Source organism: Triticum aestivum, chromosome 2D (genome assembly GCF_018294505.1).
Source record: "Triticum aestivum cultivar Chinese Spring chromosome 2D, IWGSC CS RefSeq v2.1, whole genome shotgun sequence".
NCBI classification, from domain to species: domain Eukaryota; kingdom Viridiplantae; phylum Streptophyta; class Magnoliopsida; order Poales; family Poaceae; genus Triticum; species Triticum aestivum.
In genome coordinates this window covers 398,761,299-398,767,298 of record NC_057799.1, presented here as the reverse complement: position 1 = coordinate 398,767,298, position 6,000 = coordinate 398,761,299, and positions in this window count along the sequence as shown.

Sequence of the window (6,000 nt, the reverse complement as noted above, 5' to 3'; positions counted from 1 at the left end):
AGATATATAGAAAGACGCATGCCGTACACCATGCACGAGATCACAACACAGGATAAGTCCACAAGACACTAGAAAGAGCAGGCAAATAAACTATCAAGACCGACTGCAAATAAACCACCCATGCAACTCCCGTGACCTAATGGAGCTCTCTCCCCCTTTGGCATCAAGACACCAAAAAGGAAAAGAGCGAAGCTAGCGCCCCGGGGCTCAGTAGACCTCCTCGCTGGTTGCTGCAGAGCTGTTAGAAGCATCATCATCAGGCTCCTCACCCTCCTCAGACTCCTCAGACCTCGCAGGGGTCGCCTCCGGAACACGGACAGAGGAAGAAGCAGGCGCTTCATCAGACCACTGACAGTTCTCCAAGCACCATGTATCCTCAGGAGTGATGGTCTTCTCTGAGCCACTCTTCACATCCGGCACATTGAGGTGCCTCATCAACTGAATCTGCCTGCGACGCGCCATCTTCTCAGCAACATGGGCCTTGTAGAGCTTCTTTTGAATGTGAGTCTGCAGGCAAAAGGTCTTCTTGATCTTGGAAGTCAGCTTATCAACCCATGATGGCTGGACCCTAGGCTCTAGCTCAAAGTCCTCGTCGTCCGAGGTAGCAAACACATCCTCCTGATTGCCTGACGCAAAGCGAGGAGTCTTATGCTTCTTCTTCCTTAGCTCCTTAACCTCATGCTCCGTGAGGTTGGCAGGCGTGGTGAGTGGCTCTCCTGGCCTACGGACTGCCCAAACGGTGCTCAGAAACTGCATCACAAAGGGAGCATAGATTGGTACCTTGCGGTACAACACCATATTGTACATCTCCTCCCACAACCACTTGGAGACATCAAACGTGGCACCGGATCCCCTCTTGGTCTTCATGGCCACAAGCAGGTCCACCAGATAACCATAGATATCATCTTGATTCCCAACCTTGGGAAGCAAGACACAGCGGAACACACGATGCATAATGTCATATACTGCCAGAAGATCATTGGACTTGCCCACAATACCATGTCTAGGGATGTACAGAGGGGCAAGCTTCACTTTGTCCATGAGGTGAGCTCGGTCGTGAGGACGGATGCCACCTTGACCCTCCACCCCGGTATCCTCATAGACAAGAGCATTGCAGAAAGCTCTCCATGGAACATGAAAGAACTCATCACGGCACATAAACGAGTGGTGGCGCTCCTCATCAGAGCCGAAGTGGACTGTAGCATAGAACTGATGGATGAGCTGCACATCGAAGTCACAATTCACGGTCATGAGCTTGATCAAATCAAACTCCTCACAGATCGCCAGAGCTTATCCAAAGTAATCAAGGTTGTTCCTCCAATGATCGATGTCAATGGACCACATCCGGGTGAACTTGTTCTTTTGATGCTCGAAAACTTCTGACACAATCCTCATCTGTAACTCATTCCGGAACTGAGGGTTGTTCCAACGAGGATTCGGTGCTACAGTGTAGGGATCCTGGAAACGAAACCTTTGCCAGTCCGGCATCTTCCACTTGAGCATTGGCATCGCAACACGTTGCTTGGCAACAGCAGACTTCTCCCGACGAGTGGCCTTGGTAGGGATCACCACCTCAGGAGAGTCCTCATTGTCATCTGAAGGTTTGCCCCTACGGGCCCTCTTCTTGGTGTTTTGAGGCTTCCGAGCAGCACAAGAACTAGATCCACCTGCAGACGCACACAGAGAGCACACAGAAACCCCATCAAAGATGAGAGGGATGTACACAAGATCAGAGGAATATGTATCATGTATGGAAGTAGATGAGAAACAGTGCATATAGGTTCAGAGGAGCCGGTTGTTCCGGTTGTTCCATCGGTAGAACCGCTCGAGTGGTAGTACCGCTGAGAGCGGATCTGCCGAGTGGAAGAACCTGAACCGACCTATCTCGAATCTAGATGCAATATTCCTACCCCTACTTACGCACATGAAATAGAAGGAGGCTATACGGATCTCTCCCACCAAACATTTGGCCAAAAATGTGGGAGTACTAGCAATGCCCTAGAGAGAGGATTCAACAAGAGGAACCCTAAGAACGAGAAGAAACAGGGCATTACCGGTATCCATGGGAGAAGATCGAAGAGGAGGCGACCTCCACGGAGCGGATCCAATGAAGGGTCGACCAATCCAGAGGGCCTGGGGGTGCTCCGGGGCGATGGACGAAGCAACTGGCGGCTAGGGATTAGAGCAGGGTCGAGCGCGAAGGGGAAAAAGAAAACCCCTTCAGCCTGCGCCCCTTATATAAGCCCCAGATATCAGCCGGTAGTACCGCTCTGAGGAGCGGTAGTACCAGTCCTGTAACTAGCCGGTGTTTGAGAGCGGTACTTCCGCTTCAGAGGCAGTGGTAGTACCGCTTCCAATTACCGGTAGTACCGGCCAGAGGTACTGGTACAGGCAGGAGCGGTAGAACCGCTCGTGCAGGACCTGAAGTACCGCTGGGACTATACAACATTTTGGAAGACCGGTAGAACCGCTCTGCCCACCGGTTGTACCGCCAAGTTGCAACAGTCCAAGCACAAAAAGGAGATCAAACTTGTGTACATTCGGAAAAGATGGCTTGGGAAACGAAGGCTTAGGATAGAATCAAGTCACTGTAATATGATGAAGAAGACTCTCAAGAGTGCAAGGAGCAGACAAGAAAAACCACTCTTTAGAGAATTCAAACATCTAGGAGAACAGCTTGGCAAAAGGAAACACACAACAAGGAAGAACACCTAAGCACGAGGGCAGTGGCCGGAGCCACCTATGTATGAGTTAAGAGGGTATGGCGCCGCGAAGAATTATCCTTGGGCCCATGACCAAAACTCGTCTTTGAAGCACAAGTACCATCAACAATGGCTAATGTGAAAGAATTGATCAATTTATGCATAATGGGGGAGGAAGAGTTCATTGAGAGAACAATACTCCCCCTATGTCCATGCCTACACCTAGAGCATGACATCATGATGAGTATGGTGGGGTGTGCAAAGGTTCAAGCAACATTGCTTGAATCAATGATATTTAGCTCATGCCTTAACTCGCGAAATCTTGCTTCATCCAAGGGCTTCGTGAAAATATCTGCAAGGTTATCATGAGTGTTGACATAGTTGAGCTCGATCTCCCCTCGCCGAATATGATCCCGGATAAAGTGATACTGGATCGCAATATGCTTTGTCTTGAAATGTTGCACCGGGTTGAGAGAAATCTTGATGGCACTTTCATTGTCACACCAAAGAGGCACTTTGTCACAAATGACACCGTAATCCTTTAAAGTTTGCCTCATCCAAATAAGTTGTGCACAACAACTACCGGCGGCCACATACTCCGCTTCGGTGGACGAGAGAGACACACAACTTTGCTTCTTGGAAGACCAACTCACCAAAGAGCAACCAAGGAATTGGCACCCTCCGGAAGTGGACTTCCTATCCACTTTGTCTCCCGCCCAATCGGAGTCCGAATAGCCCATAAGGTTGAAGTTAGATCCTCTTGGATACCATAAGCCAGAGTTTGGGGTATGAGCCAAATATCGAAAGATTCGCTTGACCGCCACAAAATGGCTTTCCTTAGGTGCGGCTTGAAACCGTGCACAAATTCCCACACTCAACGTGATATCCGATCTAGATGCACAAAGGTAAAGCAAGGAGCCAATCATGGAGCGATATACCTTTTGATCCACCGCTTTACCATTGGGATCTATGTCAAGTTGGCATTTGACGGGCATTGGTGTGGAAGCCGGCTTGACATCACTTAGCTTGAATCTCTTGAGCATGTCTTGAGTGTATTTGGCTTGGTTGATGTAGGTTCCTTCTCTTCGTTGCTTGACTTCGAACCCGAGAAAGAACTTCAACTCTCCCATCATGGACATCTTGAACTTGGAGGTCATGAGTGCGGCAAATTCCTCATTGAAAGCTTTGTTAGGGGAACTGATACGTCTCCGTCGTATCTATAATTTTTTATTGTTCCATGCCAATTATATTCAACTTTCATATATTTTTGGCAACTTTTTATACTATTTTTGGGACTAACATATTGATCCAGTGCCCAGTTCCTGTTTCTTGCATGTTTTATGTTTCGCAGAAACACCATATCAAACGGAATCCACACGGGATAAAAACGGACGAAGAATTTTTTTGGAATATTTGGAGAATATGGGAAGAAGAATCAACGCGAGACGGTGCCCGACGTGGCCACGAGGCAGGGGGCGCGCCTGCCCCCCTGGGCGCGCCCCTGACCCTCGTGGGCCACCCGTAAGGCGGTTGCTACTCTACTTTGGACACAAGAAAACTAATTTTTGGAGAAAAATCTGGGCGAAAGTTTCAATCCAATCGGAGTTACGGATCTCCATATATACACGAAACGGTGAAAGGGCAGCAGACGAGAACGCAGAAACAGAGAGAGGCAGAGAGACAGATCCAATCTCGGAGGGGCTCTCGCCCCTCCCATGCCATGGAGGCCAAGGACCAGAGGGGAAACCCTTCTCCCATCTAGGGAGGAGGTCAAGGAAGAAGAGGAATAAGGGGCCCCCTCTCCCCTCTCCTCCGGTGGCGCCGGAACGCTGCCGTGGCCACCATCATCATCACCGCGATCTTCACCAACACCTCCGCCATCTTCACCAATATCTCCATCACCTTCCCCCCTCTATCTACAGCGGTCCACTCTCCCGCAACCCGCTGTACCCTCTACTTGAACATGGTGCTTTATGCTTCATATTATTATCCAATGATGTGTTGCCATCCTATGATGTCTGAGTAGATTTTTGTTGTCCTATCGGTGGTTGATGAATTGCTATGATTGATTTAATTTGCTTGTGGTTATGTTGCTGTCCTTTGGTACCTATCATAGGAGCGCGCGCGTGGATCACACCATAGGGTTAGTTGTATGTTGATAGGACTATGTATTGGAGGGCAAGAGTGACAGAAGCTTCAGCCTAGCATAGAAATTGATGCATACGGGATTGAAGGGGACCAATATATCTTAATGCTATGGTTGGGTTTTACCTTAATGAACGTTAGTAGTTGCGGATGCTTGCTAATAGTTCCAATCATAAGTGCATAGAATTCCAAGTCAGGGATGACATGCTAGCAGTGGCCTCTCCCACATAAAACTTGCTATCGGTCTAGTAAAGTAGTCAATTGCTTAGGGACAATTTCGCAACTCCTACCACCACTTTTCCACACTCGCTATATTTAATTTATTGTGTCTTTATCTAAACAGCCCCTACTTTTTATTTATGTGCTCTTTATATTCTTGCAAACCTATCCAAAAACACCTACAAAGTACTTCTAGTTTCATACTTGTTTCCGGTAAAGCGAACGTTAAGCGTGCGTAGAGTTGTATCGGTGGTCGATAGAACTTGAGGGAATATTTGTCCTACCTTTAGCTCCTCGTTGGGTTCGGCACTCTTACTTATCGAAAGAGGCTACAATTGACCCCCCTATACTTGTGGGTTATCAAGACCTTTTTCTGGCGCCGTTGCCGGGGAGCAATAGCGTGGGGTGAATATTCTCGTGTGTGCTTGTTTGCTTTATCACTAAGTAATTTTTATTTGCTGTTCTTAGTTGTTCTTTATCTTTAGTTATGGATATGGAACACGAAATACCAAAAAAATTAGGTGTATTTGCTACTCATGGAGATGGGGAACCTCCTAAAACCCTCGATGATCATTATGTGCAAAATATTATGTACTACTTTGATAATCCTGAGAAAACCTCATTCAATTATGTAATGGGAGACACGTAGGACCAACGTGAATACTTTAGGGATTATCGCTTGACTCAAAAAGGGAAACTATTATGGGATCAAATTTATATGTTGAAGTGGTATGCTAGGCAACTATGCTTGAGATATGATTATACTTGTTGCTCTAGGATGAAGTCTCCACACCTTCCCTTTTCATGCAAATTTAATGATAATGAAACCTTGGCTTCTTATGCTAATGGTATATATGATTACTATGATGTTGAACAAATTGAAGAATTTGTTGCTTTTAAGGGTGCTTATGAAATTGAATCTTTGTTTGAAAAG